The 22,052-nt window shown below is 47.2% G+C and overlaps 1 protein-coding gene across 1 annotated transcript in view; it reads right to left on the bottom strand.

The window, feature by feature from the left end:
* Window positions 1–20,059, bottom strand: part of LOC138756661 (protein shortage in chiasmata 1 ortholog) — a 241,433-nt gene extending 221,374 nt beyond the window's left edge. Inside the window, exon 1 of the mRNA XM_069923047.1 lies at window positions 19,806–20,059. The gene's annotated coding sequence lies outside the window, so the exon portion shown is untranslated. The remainder of the gene's footprint in view (window positions 1–19,805) is intronic.
* Window positions 20,060–22,052: the final 1,993 nt, after the last annotated feature.

Below are 22,052 nucleotides of genomic sequence, written 5' to 3' on the forward strand. Positions count from 1 at the left end.
TGCTTTTTAAAAAAAAAAGACTGCCTCATGTAGATGTCCTCGATGGAGAGAAGTCTGGGGCCTGTGATGTTGCAGGCCGAGTTGATATCCCTCTGGAGTTTATTCTTGTCCTGAGCATCGGCGCCTTCTTACCAGGCAGTGATGCAACTAGCATGAATGCTCTCCACGGTCCACCTGTAGAAGTTTATGAGAGTTTTCGATGGCATAGCAGTGGGCTAAGCACGCATCCTTAAGGTGTGCTTGTGTTGATGATCAGTGAGGAGATATTGTTTCCAATTCGTACTGTGGTCTTCCAATGAGAAAGTCAAGGATCCAGTTGCAGAGGGAGGTATAGAGGCCTAGAGTTTGTAGCTTCTTGACCAGCACTGAGGGATAATGGCATTGAAGGCCAAGCTGTAGTCAATGAAGAGCAGCCGTATATATGAATTGCTGTTTTCGAGGTGATCCAGAGCTGAGTGGAGAGTCAGCAATAATGTATCTGCTGTGAAGCGATTGTGATGATAGGTGAATTACAGCTAGTCCAGATTTTTGCTTAGGTATGTGCAAAGTTTCAGCACCCCATCAGTTACACTGTCATGCCTGACGCCTTGCCCTCAGAGATAGATATCACCAGGTCCTCAGCATTTTCAGAGATTCTAGTAGGCATTGTTCGGTTCTTCTTCTCAAAGAGGGCATAGAAGGTCCTCAGCGGGCTGCAAATCCTCAAGCGGGCTGCAAATCCTCAAGCGGGCTGCAAATCCTCAAGCGGGCTGCAAATCCTCAAGCGGGCTGCAAATCCTCAAGCGGGCTGCAAATCCTCAAGCGGGCTGCAAATCCTCAAGCGGGCTGCAAATCCTCAAGCGGGCTGCAAATCCTCAAGCGGGCTGCAAATCCTCAAGCGGGCTGCAAATCCTCAAGCGGGCTGCAAATCCTCAAGCGGGCTGCAAATCCTCAAGCGGGCTGCAAATCCTCAAGCGGGCTGCAAATCCTCAAGCGGGCTGCAAATCCTCAAGCGGGCTGCAAATCCTCAAGCGGGCTGCAAATCCTCAAGCGGGCTGCAAATCCTCAAGCGGGCTGCAAATCCTCAAGCGGGCTGCAAATCCTCAAGCGGGCTGCAAATCCTCAAGCGGGCTGCAAATCCTCAAGCGGGCTGCAAATCCTCAAGCGGGCTGCAAATCCTCAAGCGGGCTGCAAATCCTCAAGCGGGCTGCAAATCCTCAAGCGGGCTGCAAATCCTCAAGCGGGCTGCAAATCCTCAAGCGGGCTGCAAATCCTCAAGCGGGCTGCAAATCCTCAAGCGGGCTGCAAATCCTCAAGCGGGCTGCAAATCCTCAAGCGGGCTGCAAATCCTCAAGCGGGCTGCAAATCCTCAAGCGGGCTGCAAATCCTCAAGCGGGCTGCAAATCCTCAGCGGGCTGCAAATCCTCAGCGGGCTGCAAATCCTCAGCGGGCTGCAAATCCTCAGCGGGCTGCAAATCCTCAAGCGGGCTGCAAATCCTCAAGCGGGCTGCAAATCCTCAAGCGGGCTGCAAATCCTCAAGCGGGCTGCAAATCCTCAAGCGGGCTGCAAATCCTCAAGCGGGCTGCAAATCCTCAAGCGGGCTGCAAATCCTCAAGCGGGCTGCAAATCCTCAAGCGGGCTGCAAATCCTCAAGCGGGCTGCAAATCCTCAAGCGGGCTGCAAATCCTCAAGCGGGCTGCAAATCCTCAAGCGGGCTGCAAATCCTCAAGCGGGCTGCAAATCCTCAAGCGGGCTGCAAATCCTCAAGCGGGCTGCAAATCCTCAAGCGGGCTGCAAATCCTCAAGCGGGCTGCAAATCCTCAAGCGGGCTGCAAATCCTCAAGCGGGCTGCAAATCCTCAAGCGGGCTGCAAATCCTCAAGCGGGCTGCAAATCCTCAAGCGGGCTGCAAATCCTCAAGCGGGCTGCAAATCCTCAAGCGGGCTGCAAATCCTCAAGCGGGCTGCAAATCCTCAAGCGGGCTGCAAATCCTCAAGCGGGCTGCAAATCCTCAAGCGGGCTGCAAATCCTCAAGCGGGCTGCAAATCCTCAAGCGGGCTGCAAATCCTCAAGCGGGCTGCAAATCCTCAAGCGGGCTGCAAATCCTCAAGCGGGCTGCAAATCCTCAAGCGGGCTGCAAATCCTCAAGCGGGCTGCAAATCCTCAAGCGGGCTGCAAATCCTCAAGCGGGCTGCAAATCCTCAAGCGGGCTGCAAATCCTCAAGCGGGCTGCAAATCCTCAAGCGGGCTGCAAATCCTCAAGCGGGCTGCAAATCCTCAAGCGGGCTGCAAATCCTCAAGCGGGCTGCAAATCCTCAAGCGGGCTGCAAATCCTCAAGCGGGCTGCAAATCCTCAAGCGGGCTGCAAATCCTCAAGCGGGCTGCAAATCCTCAAGCGGGCTGCAAATCCTCAAGCGGGCTGCAAATCCTCAAGCGGGCTGCAAATCCTCAAGCGGGCTGCAAATCCTCAAGCGGGCTGCAAATCCTCAAGCGGGCTGCAAATCCTCAAGCGGGCTGCAAATCCTCAAGCGGGCTGCAAATCCTCAAGCGGGCTGCAAATCCTCAAGCGGGCTGCAAATCCTCAAGCGGGCTGCAAATCCTCAAGCGGGCTGCAAATCCTCAAGCGGGCTGCAAATCCTCAAGCGGGCTGCAAATCCTCAAGCGGGCTGCAAATCCTCAAGCGGGCTGCAAATCCTCAAGCGGGCTGCAAATCCTCAAGCGGGCTGCAAATCCTCAAGCGGGCTGCAAATCCTCAAGCGGGCTGCAAATCCTCAAGCGGGCTGCAAATCCTCAAGCGGGCTGCAAATCCTCAAGCGGGCTGCAAATCCTCAAGCGGGCTGCAAATCCTCAAGCGGGCTGCAAATCCTCAAGCGGGCTGCAAATCCTCAAGCGGGCTGCAAATCCTCAAGCGGGCTGCAAATCCTCAAGCGGGCTGCAAATCCTCAAGCGGGCTGCAAATCCTCAAGCGGGCTGCAAATCCTCAAGCGGGCTGCAAATCCTCAAGCGGGCTGCAAATCCTCAAGCGGGCTGCAAATCCTCAAGCGGGCTGCAAATCCTCAAGCGGGCTGCAAATCCTCAAGCGGGCTGCAAATCCTCAAGCGGGCTGCAAATCCTCAAGCGGGCTGCAAATCCTCAAGCGGGCTGCAAATCCTCAAGCGGGCTGCAAATCCTCAAGCGGGCTGCAAATCCTCAAGCGGGCTGCAAATCCTCAAGCGGGCTGCAAATCCTCAAGCGGGCTGCAAATCCTCAAGCGGGCTGCAAATCCTCAAGCGGGCTGCAAATCCTCAAGCGGGCTGCAAATCCTCAAGCGGGCTGCAAATCCTCAAGCGGGCTGCAAATCCTCAAGCGGGCTGCAAATCCTCAAGCGGGCTGCAAATCCTCAAGCGGGCTGCAAATCCTCAAGCGGGCTGCAAATCCTCAAGCGGGCTGCAAATCCTCAAGCGGGCTGCAAATCCTCAAGCGGGCTGCAAATCCTCAAGCGGGCTGCAAATCCTCAAGCGGGCTGCAAATCCTCAAGCGGGCTGCAAATCCTCAAGCGGGCTGCAAATCCTCAAGCGGGCTGCAAATCCTCAAGCGGGCTGCAAATCCTCAAGCGGGCTGCAAATCCTCAAGCGGGCTGCAAATCCTCAAGCGGGCTGCAAATCCTCAAGCGGGCTGCAAATCCTCAAGCGGGCTGCAAATCCTCAAGCGGGCTGCAAATCCTCAAGCGGGCTGCAAATCCTCAAGCGGGCTGCAAATCCTCAAGCGGGCTGCAAATCCTCAAGCGGGCTGCAAATCCTCAAGCGGGCTGCAAATCCTCAAGCGGGCTGCAAATCCTCAAGCGGGCTGCAAATCCTCAAGCGGGCTGCAAATCCTCAAGCGGGCTGCAAATCCTCAAGCGGGCTGCAAATCCTCAAGCGGGCTGCAAATCCTCAAGCGGGCTGCAAATCCTCAAGCGGGCTGCAAATCCTCAAGCGGGCTGCAAATCCTCAAGCGGGCTGCAAATCCTCAAGCGGGCTGCAAATCCTCAAGCGGGCTGCAAATCCTCAAGCGGGCTGCAAATCCTCAAGCGGGCTGCAAATCCTCAAGCGGGCTGCAAATCCTCAAGCGGGCTGCAAATCCTCAAGCGGGCTGCAAATCCTCAAGCGGGCTGCAAATCCTCAAGCGGGCTGCAAATCCTCAAGCGGGCTGCAAATCCTCAAGCGGGCTGCAAATCCTCAAGCGGGCTGCAAATCCTCAAGCGGGCTGCAAATCCTCAAGCGGGCTGCAAATCCTCAAGCGGGCTGCAAATCCTCAAGCGGGCTGCAAATCCTCAAGCGGGCTGCAAATCCTCAAGCGGGCTGCAAATCCTCAAGCGGGCTGCAAATCCTCAAGCGGGCTGCAAATCCTCAAGCGGGCTGCAAATCCTCAAGCGGGCTGCAAATCCTCAAGCGGGCTGCAAATCCTCAAGCGGGCTGCAAATCCTCAAGCGGGCTGCAAATCCTCAAGCGGGCTGCAAATCCTCAAGCGGGCTGCAAATCCTCAAGCGGGCTGCAAATCCTCAAGCGGGCTGCAAATCCTCAAGCGGGCTGCAAATCCTCAAGCGGGCTGCAAATCCTCAAGCGGGCTGCAAATCCTCAAGCGGGCTGCAAATCCTCAAGCGGGCTGCAAATCCTCAAGCGGGCTGCAAATCCTCAAGCGGGCTGCAAATCCTCAAGCGGGCTGCAAATCCTCAAGCGGGCTGCAAATCCTCAAGCGGGCTGCAAATCCTCAAGCGGGCTGCAAATCCTCAAGCGGGCTGCAAATCCTCAAGCGGGCTGCAAATCCTCAAGCGGGCTGCAAATCCTCAAGCGGGCTGCAAATCCTCAAGCGGGCTGCAAATCCTCAAGCGGGCTGCAAATCCTCAAGCGGGCTGCAAATCCTCAAGCGGGCTGCAAATCCTCAAGCGGGCTGCAAATCCTCAAGCGGGCTGCAAATCCTCAAGCGGGCTGCAAATCCTCAAGCGGGCTGCAAATCCTCAAGCGGGCTGCAAATCCTCAAGCGGGCTGCAAATCCTCAAGCGGGCTGCAAATCCTCAAGCGGGCTGCAAATCCTCAAGCGGGCTGCAAATCCTCAAGCGGGCTGCAAATCCTCAAGCGGGCTGCAAATCCTCAAGCGGGCTGCAAATCCTCAAGCGGGCTGCAAATCCTCAAGCGGGCTGCAAATCCTCAAGCGGGCTGCAAATCCTCAAGCGGGCTGCAAATCCTCAAGCGGGCTGCAAATCCTCAAGCGGGCTGCAAATCCTCAAGCGGGCTGCAAATCCTCAAGCGGGCTGCAAATCCTCAAGCGGGCTGCAAATCCTCAAGCGGGCTGCAAATCCTCAAGCGGGCTGCAAATCCTCAAGCGGGCTGCAAATCCTCAAGCGGGCTGCAAATCCTCAAGCGGGCTGCAAATCCTCAAGCGGGCTGCAAATCCTCAAGCGGGCTGCAAATCCTCAAGCGGGCTGCAAATCCTCAAGCGGGCTGCAAATCCTCAAGCGGGCTGCAAATCCTCAAGCGGGCTGCAAATCCTCAAGCGGGCTGCAAATCCTCAAGCGGGCTGCAAATCCTCAAGCGGGCTGCAAATCCTCAAGCGGGCTGCAAATCCTCAAGCGGGCTGCAAATCCTCAAGCGGGCTGCAAATCCTCAAGCGGGCTGCAAATCCTCAAGCGGGCTGCAAATCCTCAAGCGGGCTGCAAATCCTCAAGCGGGCTGCAAATCCTCAAGCGGGCTGCAAATCCTCAAGCGGGCTGCAAATCCTCAAGCGGGCTGCAAATCCTCAAGCGGGCTGCAAATCCTCAAGCGGGCTGCAAATCCTCAAGCGGGCTGCAAATCCTCAAGCGGGCTGCAAATCCTCAAGCGGGCTGCAAATCCTCAAGCGGGCTGCAAATCCTCAAGCGGGCTGCAAATCCTCAAGCGGGCTGCAAATCCTCAAGCGGGCTGCAAATCCTCAAGCGGGCTGCAAATCCTCAAGCGGGCTGCAAATCCTCAAGCGGGCTGCAAATCCTCAAGCGGGCTGCAAATCCTCAAGCGGGCTGCAAATCCTCAAGCGGGCTGCAAATCCTCAAGCGGGCTGCAAATCCTCAAGCGGGCTGCAAATCCTCAGCGGGCTGCAAATCCTCAGCGGGCTGCAAATCCTCAGCGGGCTGCAAATCCTCAGCGGGCTGCAAATCCTCAGCGGGCTGCAAATCCTCAGCGGGCTGCAAATCCTCAGCGGGCTGCAAATCCTCAGCGGGCTGCAAATCCTCAGCGGGCTGCAAATCCTCAGCGGGCTGCAAATCCTCAGCGGGCTGCAAATCCTCAGCGGGCTGCAAATCCTCAGCGGGCTGCAAATCCTCAGCGGGCTGCAAATCCTCAGCGGGCTGCAAATCCTCAGCGGGCTGCAAATCCTCAGCGGGCTGCAAATCCTCAGCGGGCTGCAAATCCTCAGCGGGCTGCAAATCCTCAGCGGGCTGCAAATCCTCAGCGGGCTGCAAATCCTCAGCGGGCTGCAAATCCTCAGCGGGCTGCAAATCCTCAGCGGGCTGCAAATCCTCAGCGGGCTGCAAATCCTCAGCGGGCTGCAAATCCTCAGCGGGCTGCAAATCCTCAGCGGGCTGCAAATCCTCAGCGGGCTGCAAATCCTCAGCGGGCTGCAAATCCTCAGCGGGCTGCAAATCCTCAGCGGGCTGCAAATCCTCAGCGGGCTGCAAATCCTCAGCGGGCTGCAAATCCTCAGCGGGCTGCAAATCCTCAGCGGGCTGCAAATCCTCAGCGGGCTGCAAATCCTCAGCGGGCTGCAAATCCTCAGCGGGCTGCAAATCCTCAGCGGGCTGCAAATCCTCAGCGGGCTGCAAATCCTCAGCGGGCTGCAAATCCTCAGCGGGCTGCAAATCCTCAGCGGGCTGCAAATCCTCAGCGGGCTGCAAATCCTCAGCGGGCTGCAAATCCTCAGCGGGCTGCAAATCCTCAGCGGGCTGCAAATCCTCAGCGGGCTGCAAATCCTCAGCGGGCTGCAAATCCTCAGCGGGCTGCAAATCCTCAGCGGGCTGCAAATCCTCAGCGGGCTGCAAATCCTCAGCGGGCTGCAAATCCTCAGCGGGCTGCAAATCCTCAGCGGGCTGCAAATCCTCAGCGGGCTGCAAATCCTCAGCGGGCTGCAAATCCTCAGCGGGCTGCAAATCCTCAGCGGGCTGCAAATCCTCAGCGGGCTGCAAATCCTCAGCGGGCTGCAAATCCTCAGCGGGCTGCAAATCCTCAGCGGGCTGCAAATCCTCAGCGGGCTGCAAATCCTCAGCGGGCTGCAAATCCTCAGCGGGCTGCAAATCCTCAGCGGGCTGCAAATCCTCAGCGGGCTGCAAATCCTCAGCGGGCTGCAAATCCTCAGCGGGCTGCAAATCCTCAGCGGGCTGCAAATCCTCAGCGGGCTGCAAATCCTCAGCGGGCTGCAAATCCTCAGCGGGCTGCAAATCCTCAGCGGGCTGCAAATCCTCAGCGGGCTGCAAATCCTCAGCGGGCTGCAAATCCTCAGCGGGCTGCAAATCCTCAGCGGGCTGCAAATCCTCAGCGGGCTGCAAATCCTCAGCGGGCTGCAAATCCTCAGCGGGCTGCAAATCCTCAGCGGGCTGCAAATCCTCAGCGGGCTGCAAATCCTCAGCGGGCTGCAAATCCTCAGCGGGCTGCAAATCCTCAGCGGGCTGCAAATCCTCAGCGGGCTGCAAATCCTCAGCGGGCTGCAAATCCTCAGCGGGCTGCAAATCCTCAGCGGGCTGCAAATCCTCAGCGGGCTGCAAATCCTCAGCGGGCTGCAAATCCTCAGCGGGCTGCAAATCCTCAGCGGGCTGCAAATCCTCAGCGGGCTGCAAATCCTCAGCGGGCTGCAAATCCTCAGCGGGCTGCAAATCCTCAGCGGGCTGCAAATCCTCAGCGGGCTGCAAATCCTCAGCGGGCTGCAAATCCTCAGCGGGCTGCAAATCCTCAGCGGGCTGCAAATCCTCAGCGGGCTGCAAATCCTCAGCGGGCTGCAAATCCTCAGCGGGCTGCAAATCCTCAGCGGGCTGCAAATCCTCAGCGGGCTGCAAATCCTCAGCGGGCTGCAAATCCTCAGCGGGCTGCAAATCCTCAGCGGGCTGCAAATCCTCAGCGGGCTGCAAATCCTCAGCGGGCTGCAAATCCTCAGCGGGCTGCAAATCCTCAGCGGGCTGCAAATCCTCAGCGGGTTGCAAATCCTCAGCGGGTTGCAAATCCTCAGCGGGTTGCAAATCCTCAGCGGGTTGCAAATCCTCTGCTTCAACCAGGGATTCTGGTTGGGGAAAGTCAGAAAATGCACCAACACTTCTTTCTTTGAAGATTAAGGATATTCATCATGTTTCCCCATCCCTCAACAACATCTACAGCTGCATCATTGAAACCTCACTAGCTCATTCCATCACAGCATGGAAAGAGGACCTGTTCTGCTCAAGACTGGAAGCTACAGAAGGTAATGAATGCAGCTTTAGAACATAACAAAAACTTGCCTCCCATCCTTTGCCTCCAACTACACAGCATTCTGGAGGCGGAGGATGATCAGCCAAATATCAATGACATAGATAGAAATGGGGATGAGGGCCTGAAGAAAGAATGTATGGAGTTAGGAAAGTTAAAAAGCAGGACCTCAAGGGTGGTAATCTCAGGATTGCTGCCTATGCCACGCACTAATAAGAGTAGGAATAGGAAGATGTGGCAGATTAATGCGTGGCTAAAGAGTTGGTGCAGGGCGTTGGGGTTCACATTTGTAGATCATTGAGATTCTTCTGAGGAAGGTCTGACCTGTAGAAAAGAACAGGCTGCACTTGAACTGGAGAAGGGGACCAATATCCTGGCAGGCAGGTTTGCTAGACCTGTTGGGGAGGGTTTAAACTAGTTTGACAGATGGGTGGGAATCAGAATGAGAGTACTTCCCCTACATCTACATCATGGTAAATCTGTGATGTCCATTTTGGAACATCAGGGAACAAATTTGTGTATTTCAAAAGTAATTCTTTCAACTGCATCTGCTCTTGTAACTTAAGATGGCCTAACACTTCTACCAAATTTTCCAAAATTGCTGAGTTAGACAGGCGCACAGGAACCATAGTTTCTTTAAGGTCACCCTCACAAGATTCTGTTTCCATAATCTTCTGATCCATAGCTTCCTCAACCCTGTCAACGGCAAACACCTCTGATAAGATTGTCCTGCACTACCTTTTCCTTCTAAATAAGGTTTCATCAACAATTCACCCTTCAAGTAATATCCACAAGCCATATCTTTAATATCCTGTTCACTACTGTTTTGTCCCTTAAGACAACAAGATCTGCATCTATTTTCTGTTGTTGAATTAACTCTTTCCTTGACAAAGAGAAATCTTTACCCTCACAATGACGCTGTTCTTTCAAAAGTACTTCAGAAGTATTGGGCAAGTCTCTGTCAATTGGATCTTCTTCAGCTCTCATCATTTTCTTAGTCACAGACCTCATAGAGCACACATGCAGGATATATCTCATCCTTACTAGGCCGATTTGTTAATCTCAAAACTGACCCAACTTTATCCTCTGCCAAATCATTCCCCAACAAAAACGAGACACCCTCCATGGGTAACTTTGAAATTACTCCTACTGCAATGTCCTTTTACTAATTCTGAATTTAGCACAATATTGTGAAGCGATATTGACTCTACTTCACCTCCAACACTTTTAATCAAAGTTGTTTCCCCTATGTCAGTCAGTCAGAGTTAAAATACTTTCCAACAACAGTGACTGAGAAGCCCCAGTATCTCTAAGAATTTTGACTCGAACCTGTGGTTCTCCTTCCTTTACTGAAACAAAGCCCTCTGACACAAAAGGTTTGAAAACATCCATGACCTCCTTACCAGGTTTGGAAAATCTGCGTGAATACATGTTTCTGGCAAAACCTCCTTTTCTCATTTCCTTTTCAACACTAGACAATTTGCAATCACATGGCCAAGTTTCTTACAAATATGGCATACAAATCCAGAAGTTCTGTTCTTTCCCACCTTACCTTCATCTTTTCTCTTAACATTTTCTCCAGACTTAATCTCAGGCTTACTATCCTGCTCCACATTAATCTTATGAACAGGTTTATTAATCTGTTCCACATTAACTCTCTGAAAATGGCTACTATTCTGCAATGCATTTTTGTGAATTAGAGCAAATTCGTCCACTAATCTAGTCACCTGTTGCCACGTCCCCACGTCTCTCTCATCCAGGTATAATTTAATCTCCTTTGGGACACACATTTTAATTTCCTCTATTAATATCAATTCTCTCAATCTGTCAAAATCATTGTTTATTCCTTTTGAGGTGCACCAAAGGTCAAAACATACAGATTTCTTTAGAGTAAAATCCATATGATTGATTCCATGTTTTCACCAAACTCTTAAATTTTTGTCTATATTCTTCTGGAACCAACACATAAGTTTGCAATACTGCTTGTTTAAGAGTATTATAATTTGCCACATGCTCTGCAGTCAAGCTAGAGTATGCAATTTGTGCTTTTCCCTTCGATACACTTTTCTTTTGGCCATCTTGAGCTCTCAGCAACCTTTTCAAAGAGCTGAAAATATGTATCTATATCTCCCTCATCAAAAGGAGGAACTAGATATACCTCTCTACTAGCCAAAAACCTCTCCACACGTGTTACAGCCTCAATCCTCCTACTTCTCTCCATCTCCATTTTTAACTTCTCTAATTGAAACTGTGTCACTTTCAATTGCCTCGTTCCATCTTTCAGCTACCTCTAACTCATATTCCCTCCATCTTTCAGCTTCTTCCAACTCAAATTTCCTCCGTTTTTCAGTCTCCTCTGCCTCATTTTGTTGTTTCTGCAACTCAAAGTTCCGTTTCTCTCTTTCCTCTTCCACCCTCCATTTCTCTTTCTTCTTTCACCCTCAATTTCTCCAATTCCAGCTTAGAAAATTTTCCAGAGAATAAATCTTTTAAGTCTTTCCCAACAAATTTTCCCTCACTTATATATTTCACTATAATCCTCTGTATTTGTATTTTCCTCATCCAATGCTAACTTCAGTCATTTTTAATGCCTTAGAAATAACCATCAGTTCCTCTTTTCTCTTGCTCTCCAGCTCTGCAGGTGACGATTATGACATGACAAGAATGTTTTATCTTCCATTCCTGCTGTTTTTCCACATACAAGCTTTAAATTAGCTTGAAAAATAAACAATTAACTAATAAATCATAAAAACTCCAATTTTCAAATCATTAACGGATGAGTCCTCATAAAATGTTACAAGTCCAGAGGACCCCAAAACCCAGCAGCAAAAATATGCACCGCGACAAAGGGTAACTTAAAAAAAAGTTCCTTTTAATTATCCTTGAACATGAAAATAGAATCAACCTTTAACTTATCTCTATTGACTCACTTAACCCCCTTCTAACTCTAAGCGCATATGTGTGTAATGTGTGTGTAAGTTCAGCAAAGTTCTTTGGTTCACAGTATAATCTCACTGGTTGCAGGCAATTCTTGTACTGTGCACAGAAGTTAACATTAATAAAGTTCACCAGGCTTTTATGCTTAACAGGTAAATGGTTACCACTCAAAAGGGTTCTTGTTGGTTTTCAGAAAGTTTTTTTGTTTCAGGTCACCACAGAGTTCCTTTCCATTTCTCCTATTCCAAGGGAAACATCAAATAGCCAGTCCTCTCCTTTGACCAGGCCATCTTCCAAATTTGTCCCTCTGGAACCAATGTCTGTGTCTCTTCTACTCCCTCCTCTCTGATGGCAACGCCTACTTTTTTTTCAGCTCTCTGCAAAGATCACATGAACTTCCAGACAGTAAATGCTCTTTCCCAAAGCTGCCCTGCATGTTGTTACATTTGTTGTCCTTTTGCAAACAACAGTCCATCAGGAGTCTGAGCACTCTTGCAAAAATTCTGTGCTTTAAAGTGTTTGTGTGTGACCTGCTCTAACAGACCTTTCCCAATTTATCTCCCAAACACCTCCATATACTCTGTCACACTTGTGATAAGGTTAGTTTTTTTGGTCTCAGGTAGAAGATTGTTTAGATTATTTTGAAAAAATTCTTTAGATCCAATTTTTTTAAAAATTGGAGATATTAGTGAATTGGGTTTGTTTTATAAATTGGATAAATTTCAATTAGCTTTTTTGAGATTAGTGTTAGCGGTGGCAAGGAAATGTTTAGCTATTTTGTGGAAAGATCAGATGGACCTTAATTTACAAAGATGGCATTTGGAATTAAGGTCAATTGGAGAAGATAACTTATAAATGATGGGATAAAAGATTTGGAGCAATTTGAAAATTTAAAGATTTGGGTGCAGCAGAGTTCCCCTAGTCCACATTAAGTGAATTGTGTTCAGGTATTTTTTTTTGGTAGTTAGGGGGTTTTGGGGAAGATGGGAGGGAGGCTGTAGTTTTTATGTTGGGAGGAGGGGGTTGGTTTTTTTTAGTAGTTTGAATTTTGATATATTGTTTTATTGTATTGTCTGTAATCATGGTTGTTTTTCTTATAAATATTCAAAAAAGTATTCACATTTGAAAAATTGTTCCCTGTACGCAAACTCTGGTGGAATGTTCTACAATTTATAATTAAAACAATTAAGCCTGATATTTTTAATGAAAAACTCAAGCGATCAAAATTTTAATTAAAACAAGATGAAATATTTACTCACAACGTTTTATATATATATCTGTTTTATTTCCCCTAGATATAAATATCGCAAACCCTGCGTCGTGAACTGCATCCTAATGGTGATCCTCTCCTTCACCTACCTCTCACTCCGCACGAGAAGGATGCGCAGAGAACGCTGGGTTGTCACGCAAGCGCACTGCTCCATGAAAGCCACCATCACCAAGGCAACGCAACTGTTTTAACTCGTCATTTGGACTCGCGTGTCGGAGCTGAGTTGGTGTGTCTGGTCGTCTGTGGCCACTGGAAGCTGAGTGAGGCATCCCATCGCACTGTCTTTAACAACTGTTGCAGCACAGGTGTCTCTTTATGTTGCTTTGTTGGAAAAGCCTCAACATTGACAATGTTTGAAAAATACTGCCGATTATAGCATCTTGACAGAAAGCACCTGAAAGTAAATTTACCTTATACTTAACACAGCACTACTTTAAGTGAATCTGTTCTCGGTTTCTTTTTAAGCAGTTCATTGGTACAATAGATACTGGGTGAAGTGCAGACAAATAACAATGGTGTCACATTTGCCTGTGAGTCATCAGGCTGAGAATTCAATTCAATTGAGAAAACTGGTGATACAATACCATCCGATATTCAGTGACTTTGCATTTTAGTCGATGTACTGGGCTGCGGTCCATGTCAATTACACATGAAGAGCTTTCTTTCTGCTGCATTTACAATGGTTGGTTTTATTATTTTTTCTATCCCATATAAATATAAAATTCGTATAAACAGCAAAGAAAGCATTGGTTGCCTGATCTTTTTCAACCAGATCCTCAGGAAAAGTAAATCAATATAATACTAAAGCACGAAAGTCTGCAGACATCATGGTTGGAGTAAAAACACAATGCTGGAGAAACTCAGCAGGTCGAACAGAATACTCTTTTGAGCAGAAGATAGATAACCAACTTTTCAGCCCTTCATTAAGATATGACAAAATGTAGGCAGGTGCCCAAATAAAATGGCATGGAGGAGGAGCACAGTCCCAAAGGCTTGCTGTTGTGATCTCTTTCCCTTATCTGCCTATTACTGCCTGCCCTTGGGACTGTGCTCCTCTCTCCCCACCACCCCCCCCCCCCCCCCCACCATCGTTTGGGCACTCAAAATATTGGTTCGGTATCTTTGCTTTTGCTCGCTCATAATTCATCCTAAAGGAAAGGGAGACATATGATTTCCAGAAAGAATTATGTCTCTTAAGAAAATGAAAAAAAAATCCGAATTTAACTCAAGTTTATTATCAAGTTTATGATCGCACAAGTACAACCTGACAAAACAGCATTCTCAGGTCCTTGGTGCAAAACATGCAGATACACAACAAGACATAATACGCAGACACTGACATTGACTTTTCTGGTTTCTGCTAGCCCACTATCCGCTCTCCCTCTCTTCCCCATCTCTCTGTCTTCTTTTCTCCAGCTTTCCACCCCTTCTCTCTCCATTCACTGAACCATCCCCTCTTCCCTTGTTTGCAGGTGTGTCCTCCCTCCCTTATCCACCTATTACCTCCTGCTTGTGGGACTATACTCCTCCCTCCCACCATTTTGTTCAGTTGTCTGCCCACATTTTGTTCATACCTTGACAAAGGCTCAAGCCCAAAACATTGGTTATGTATCTTTATCTTTGCAACATAAAGTATACTGTTTGACCTACTGAGTTTCTCCAACATTGTGTTTTTATTTCACTCACAGTGTCTCCAGGCTTTGGTGTTTTACTCATAACATCAACACAGGCAACAATACATATGCAGGGCAAGGACTTAACAAATAAATAAATAAATGTTGTTTCATAAATGTGAGAGTCTCAGATGGTTAGTATGAGCAGTTCCTTTTGTCATTTTGCATTCTCACTGCCATGGGAAGAAGCTGCTTCTCAGCCCGATGGTCTTACTCTGATACTCCTGTATCTTTTCCACAACAGGAGCAGTTGAAAGATGCTGTGTGCAGGGTGGAAGGGTTCTGCAACAATTTTGTGCGCCTTCTTCAGGCAACAATCCTCCCTGGCACTCTTATACTCCTGTAGATTGACCTCCATTCCATTTCTCTGCAGCATCCATACAGATGGCTACCTTCTGGCCCTGATGGAGATCTGCTGCCAGGTTAGTAAACTGGGAAATGGATGGCCATTTACCTCTCACATGATTGCATGAAAACTTTAACCAAGTAATAATGATGTTGGCATGAAGAAACAAGCATTTGCTATTCTATATCATTCTAAAGAACTTAATAAACCACATCAAAATCTATCTTAAAACATTTGAGTTCCCTCAGACTTTCATTGTGTCTTAAGCCCTTTAGGTAATCCTGTAATCCCCCTCCAACCTTTACAGAACTGCTCAACCTCAACATTCTTAAGTTTGCAATCTTGAATAATTTAAGATCTGGATTAAAATTCCACATCAACATCTTGATGATCTCTGTAAATTACAGGCAAAACTCTCCCCATTATCGATAAAATCTACATGGAACACTGCCATCAGAGAGCACCAGCAATCATGAAGGAACCACACCACCCAGCACATGCACTGTTCTTGCTGCTGCCATTGAGAAAGAGGTATAGGAGTCACAAGACTCGTATCACCAGGTTCAAGAACAGTTGATACACCTCCACCATCAGACTCCTAAAACACACTCAATCAGAGACTCATTTAAGGACTCTAACTTTGAACATTTATTATTGAATTATTTATTTTCTATATTGCACCGTCAGCTTGTCTGCACTTCTTTCTTTATTTACATTTCTCTCTTGCATATAGGTATCTTTTCTAAGTATGGGTTTTTGCACTACCAATAAGTAAAAATTCTGCCTGGCCCACAGGAAGAAGAATCTCAGGGTTGTATGTGATGTATGTACTCTGACAATAAATCTGAACTTTGAAAACATAATAAGCATATAGGAATTGGGGGCAAGGGGATGTTGATGGAATGTAGTGAGTATAATGAATATGGATGCCAAGAAAATCTAAATGGAAAATTATGGCAATATGCAGCAAGTCACCCCACATCTGTGTGAAGAGAAATGGGTGCAAATTGACATATCTTACCACAGAAATGATCTGCTGAGCATTTCTAACATTTTCTGGTTTTATTTTAGATTATCTGCAGTTTTCTTTATTTTCACCAGGAAAAATTAGGAGATTATTGGGATGTCTCAGCATTATGAAACTAGAGATAGATAGTAGCAGAATAAAGTAGGGTAGACAACCAAAACCTGACATACAGTAATCTCTAAGTTTACATGACATCAAATAATACAGAAGTTTGTAAAGATAGGATTTACTGTATTTAGTATGGAATCTTGTAAGAGAATATAGGGTTGATTGGTAACAGGACATACAGGACAAGCTGTGGGTGGAGATTATGTGGAGGAGTAAGAGACAACATATCTAACCACCTCCCTTTTCATGTTTGTTATCTCTCCTCACATTAGTCTTATGAAAGGGCCCTGACTCAAAACGTTGATTGTCCATTTCTTCATGGATGCTGCCTGATGCATTGAGTTCCTCCGATTTTTCATTGTTTGCTCAAGATTTCAGCATCTGCATTTTTGTGTTTCTTTAAAATTGGTATTGGCTTACTGTCATGTCTCTAAGTTTCCTTTTTCTTTTCAGATACTCGTTAAAACATATCTCTTTAAACAAATCTAACATATGCCTTGGTTTGTCACAACTGTCACAAAGCATCCCTCTTGGGCATTTTACTCTATTGAAGATGATATTACAAATGCAAATTATTACTGGTGTAACACTAGCTCTTGAAACCCATTGTGGGAACAAAACTTCTAATTGCATTGCTGTATTTGGAATAGTATAATCGGAAGATTTGTTTGCAGCATTAAGAACAACCCAAATGATCTAGGATAATCAATGGACATTTTTTTTAATTGCAGAAGACATTGAAAGGCAAAACAAAATGAGGAGAGGGAGCATTGTTTGTGTTTGCGTGCCATTTTATGACTTCATTTTTCTATTTTCTAAATACTTTCATGATAAAAACAGAATTATTTTGACACCAGGGTTTGGATTTTAAAGATAATTATCCAACCCATTAAGTCATATATTTCTAAAAGAGGCCAAAGAGAATAGTAATTCCTCTGAATTGTTTTCATTTTTTAAAAAGGTTATGCACAACATAGAAAAGTTAATTAAAATTAAAATGATTAAAAGTTTTGATTCGGTTAATAAAAGAGAACCATTTCCACTGGGCAAGAAGCTCAGTACACATAAGACATGAAATTATCAGCAAAAAGAAGGAAAAAAATGACATGTTATAATCTGAAATACTCTGGTAAAAGACCGGCAAAATTTAATGCAGAAAACTCCAAATCAGATCGAAGCACTCCAGGATAGATTTTCAAGCCTATAGAGAAAATAATTGAATTAACAAATAAATTAGAGGAGTCACGCGATGGAGTAGTGGCCGGACGGTGAACTCCAGCCCTCTCCAGAAAAGTCGGGAAAAACAAGAGAAAACACAAAGGCACAGAAATAAAAGTTACAGAAAAGTGAGTATAAAGGTGGAAAGAAGATGGCGACAAAAAAAGAAAAGTCGAAAGCAACGGTAAGAAGAGAGGAAGAGAAGACAAAGGAGGAAAAAGGTGAAGGCCTTACCTGTCCGAAGAGGCCCGCTGCGGAGAGAGAAACCCGCTCCCTCAGGTCGGTAAATAATGGACTACTAAAATGGCTCGCAGAGCCGAGCAAAAGTGCGCAACCGCGCATGCGCGAAGTTTCGCGCATGCGCGATGCGAATGAAAAAAAACACACCGACGGGAGGGGGGACCAGCTGGGGAGTCGATCTCCACAGCCGGCAACGACAGCTGCAGAACACCTGCAGCAAGAAGAGACCACAGAAGACAATAGAAACAAGAAAGAAGAGGAGGAAAGGGCAACAAAGAAACAACAGATGGTCAACCCAGAGGAAGAAGAAGAGGAAGAGTATGGTGAAATAGAAGAAGAAAAGATAGGCAAGGTAAAGGATATACTTGCTCTTATTAAAGGATACATGGAGTCATTTAAAGAATGGCAAACACAGGAATTTAAGGATTTAAGAAAAAGAATAAACAACACAGAGGAGAAAATAATTAAAATGGAGATGACCTTAACAGAAATGGGAAAAAAAATGGACAAGATGGAAGAGCGGGCAGTAGCAGCAGAAATGGAGGTAGAAGACTTAAAAAAGAAATTGGAGAAATCTAATAAAAAAACTAAAGAGACACAAGAACTACTAGCTCAAAAAATAGATACAATGGAAAACCATAACAGAAGAAATAACATAAAGATAGTGGGCCTTAAGGAAGATGAAGAAGGCAAGAATATGAGGGAGTTTATAAAAGAGTGGATCCCTAAGACCCTAGGATGTCCAGAACTACAGCATGAAATGGAAATAGAAAGGGCACATAGAGTATTGGCCTCTAAACCACAACCACAACAAAAACCAAGATCTATTGTAGTAAAATTCCTAAGATATACTACAAGAGAAAAGGTACTGGAGAAGACAATGGAAAAAGTAAGAGAGGGCAACAAACCACTGGAGTATAAAGGGCAAAAAATCTTCATTTATCCAGATATAAGTTTTGAACTCCTAAAGAAGAGAAAAGAGTTCAATACAGCAAAGGCGATTTTATGGAAGAAAGGGTATAAATTTATACTAAAGCATCCAGCGGTATTGAAAATATTTATTCCAGGACAACAAAACAGACTATTCTCGGATCCAGAAGAAGCACGAAAATTTGCAGAACAATTACAAAAATAGACTGAGGGAGGAAGACGGGTAATGAGAGTTAAAATGATCACGACTGATATGTATGTGGGTAAAGACAAAAATAGACTGAGGGATGAAGACGGGTAATGAGAGTAAAAATGATCACGATTGATATGTATGCAGGTAAAGAGGTATAAGAGTGAATAGAGACAATGAGCATACATGAATGTATCTGTACTTAGAGGAAAATATAGATAGTATAGACAAGAATTAATAAGGGAAGGTAATGGAATAGAGAGAATAAGGAGGGAATTAAAAGAGGGACCTTTGTGACATATGAAAAGTGAAATCTTTTCTGGGGGAGGCGGGGTGGGGGGAAATAGCGGTCACTGCAAAATCAGTTGACGCTTGCGAGTGGATTCGCAAATCCAAATGGAGAGGGGAGATGTGGTTGTCCGACAAGGGATAAAGGACAACTCAGGAGGTGAAGGGGAGATTGGGGATAAATAAGATAGAAATAGGAGAATAAGGAAAATGTTAGATGTTGTAGGAATGTTGTCTTATAAAGAGTTGAAAATAAGAAAACAGAAATGGAAAAGGAGGAAAGGTAATGATGGAAAAACGGAAAGAGAAGATAAACAAAATATAAAAGGGCTACGCTGAACTATATGTCTTTAAATATTAATGGAATACATAACCAAATTAAAAGGAAGAAACTACCAAATTTAAATGAATAAATGTATTCCATTAGAAAAAATAACATATTGGTTAAGAAATAATATTGAAATATTCGAACAAGTATAGGAGCCTTACATTAAATACAATAGCGAAAACCTACCGGGGACAAACATTACCTAAGTTGATGGAAGGAGAAGGAAAGAAAAGAATGGACTCAGTAGAATTTCTGGTGTAATTTTGTTGAATGACAACATTGTCTGACTGGCTTAATGCAACCTAGATTGTATACCTAAAATGGATGAGAGGGGGGGGTGGGGGGGTGGTTTGGGAGGAAAGGGGGGGGGGAGAAAAAGTCACTGTATATGTGTGAAAAGAAATAGTGTATATCATGGCTAATGTGATTTATGGTGTGAAAAATAAAAAAAATTTAAAAAAAAAACCAAATAAATTAAATTTATTGTTATATACCTAAGTACAATGAAAATCTTTGCATGTACATTGAACCACACAACACATAACAACTTAAGAAAAGGAAGAAAAGATAATATATAAGATAAAATAATATGAAAGAGGGAAAATACATGAATAAATATAATAATACAGGTAATAACTATTCAATTAGTTATAGTGTGAAAATTGGGCTGATCAATAGTGCAGACAGATCTTTGGTAGGTTAAAAGTAGTGTCATGGTGAAGATGATGGCTGCAAAACTGATTATTTGAGGTTCTAAAACTTCGTAACTAAAACCTAAGAGAAGAATGCAGATGAGAACATGATAAACAAATCAAAAGTGAAACTTATATTACCTATGTATTTTCCAACTGCAGTCCATTTGATTTATTGTGTCATTGTCACAATTTGTCCCCGGTCATTAATAAGATAATGAGAAATAGAAAATACTGTGGCAGTGTGACCAGTGGAAGAAACACAGCCACCACGTTGAGGGTCGTTAATGACTGTTTTCATTCAAATTAAGGGCAGCATGAGCTCAGTCATCTGGTGCATTGTGACATCATAATCGTTGCCAGGGTGAGCGCAGGAAGGGATGGTGGAGTCAGAGAGAAACCTCTGACGACGCTATTTCCCCATAGCTGCCCTGCCACGTGGCAATACAAGCAGGGCCGGTTTTGTCATGAGGAGGTGCGCTTCCACACAACCTCCCCCCTCCCCCCAGAACCGGCTACGCGTACTGTCGCTTTGGCATCCAGCCCTGGCGCTTGGGCGCAGCTCTCTGCACCGGCTGTGATAAGTCCAGTGGGCCGCCTTCAGGCAGTCCACCGTAAAAAGTTCCTCTCTCCCCCCCCCCCCAACGTCCAGGGTGAAGGTTCCACCGGACTGGTGCAAGACTTTGTATGGCCCCTTGTACAGTTGCTGTAGCGATCCATCTTGTGGTCCCCTCTACACGAAAATGTACTGGGCTGAGTCGAGCTCTTTGCGGAGATAAAACGCCTGGGGGTGGGGGAGCTAGGGAGGCCAGTCACCTGCGTAGTGGTGTCAGGGTTTGGGCCAAAAAACTCACCTGGCAGGGAAAGCAGTGCGCCATAGACCATCTCTGCTGCTGAAGCCTGCAGGTCCTCCTTGGGTGCCGTCATAATCCTGAGGAGAACCCAGGGTAGTTCATCCGCTCAGTCTAGTCCATTGAGCCTGGCCATAAGCAATACCTTCAGGTGCCTGTGGAACCTCTCCACCAACCCGCTGGACTGCAGGTGTTATGCTGTGGAGTGGTGGAGCTTGACCCCCAGGAGCTTCGCCATCTGAGTTCACAGGGTAGACATGAACTGCACCCCTCTGTCACTAGTGATGTGTGCCGGGACTCCAAGACGGGCGGTCTATTGGCTGACCAGAGTACTGGCACACTTCTCCGGGACGGCCTCCGGCCACCTTGTGGCCCAATCCACCACCGTGAGGCGGTAACGAGCCTCCTTGGACGTAGGCAGGAGCCTGACGACATCAACGTGGATGTGTTGGAATCTGCAAACTGCCGGATCAAAGTTCTGGATGAGGGCTCGCATGTGTCGCTGGACCTTGGAGGTCTGGCACGTGGTACAGTTCCTGGCCAGTTCTGCCACCTCCTTCTTCAGCCCGTGCCACACAAACCGCTCTGCGACCATCTGCATGGTTGTCTTTACTGCTGGGTGAGTGAGGTCGTGGATCAGACTGAAGACTTTCGACCTCCAGTGCGGCGGGACCACTGGGCATGGCATGCCTGTTGAGATGTCGCAGAGCAATGTGTCTGGGCTGCTGGGCACCCGGGCATCCTTGAGTTTGAGGCCCGAGATAGCAGTCCGCAAGGCCTGCGTCTCTGCATCGTTCCTCTGCGCCTAAGCCAGTTGCTCGTAATCCAGGCTGGGTGCGAGAGTATTGATGGCTGGATGGGAGAGCGCATCCGCCACTACATTGTCCTTGCCAGCCCTTTGTCGGATGTCGGTCGTGAACTCAGACACGTAAGAGAGGTGGTGCTGCTGTCTGGTGGACCACGGATCCTTGGCCATCGCTGGTGCTTGAGTAAGGGACTTTTGATCTGTGAAGGATACGAACGGCCTGCCCTCGAGGAAGTAGCGGAAATGGCCAAATACAGCACCAGGAGCTCCCAGTCTGAGGCACTGTATTTGAGCTCCGGTGGGCACAGCTGCTTGCTGAAAAAGGCCAGTGGGCGCCATTGTGCATGGAGCCACTGTTCCAGAACACCTGCCCACCCCCCACCAAGTGCCGTAGCTGTGGCTTCCACGGAGAGTGCCCTGTGTGCCTTTGGCCGCGGGTGCACCAGCAGCATGGTGCTGGCTAGAGCCTCCTTTGATGCGATGAAAGCCCTGTCCGCCTCCTCTGACCACGATAAAGTCTTTTCTTTGGTGGACATGAGCATGAACAATGGGCGCATTGTGCGCCCGGCTCCGGGGATGAAACAATGGTAAAAGTTTACCATCTCTGCAAACTCTTGGAGGCCTTTCAGGGTGGAGGATTTGGGGAATCGTTGAACAGCTGCTACCTTCTCCAGCACCGGCGTGGCCCCAGCCACCGAAATGGTGTGCCCCAGGAACTGGAAGGACTCCTTG

Source organism: Narcine bancroftii, chromosome 1 (assembly GCF_036971445.1).
Source record: "Narcine bancroftii isolate sNarBan1 chromosome 1, sNarBan1.hap1, whole genome shotgun sequence".
Taxonomy (NCBI): domain Eukaryota; kingdom Metazoa; phylum Chordata; class Chondrichthyes; order Torpediniformes; family Narcinidae; genus Narcine; species Narcine bancroftii.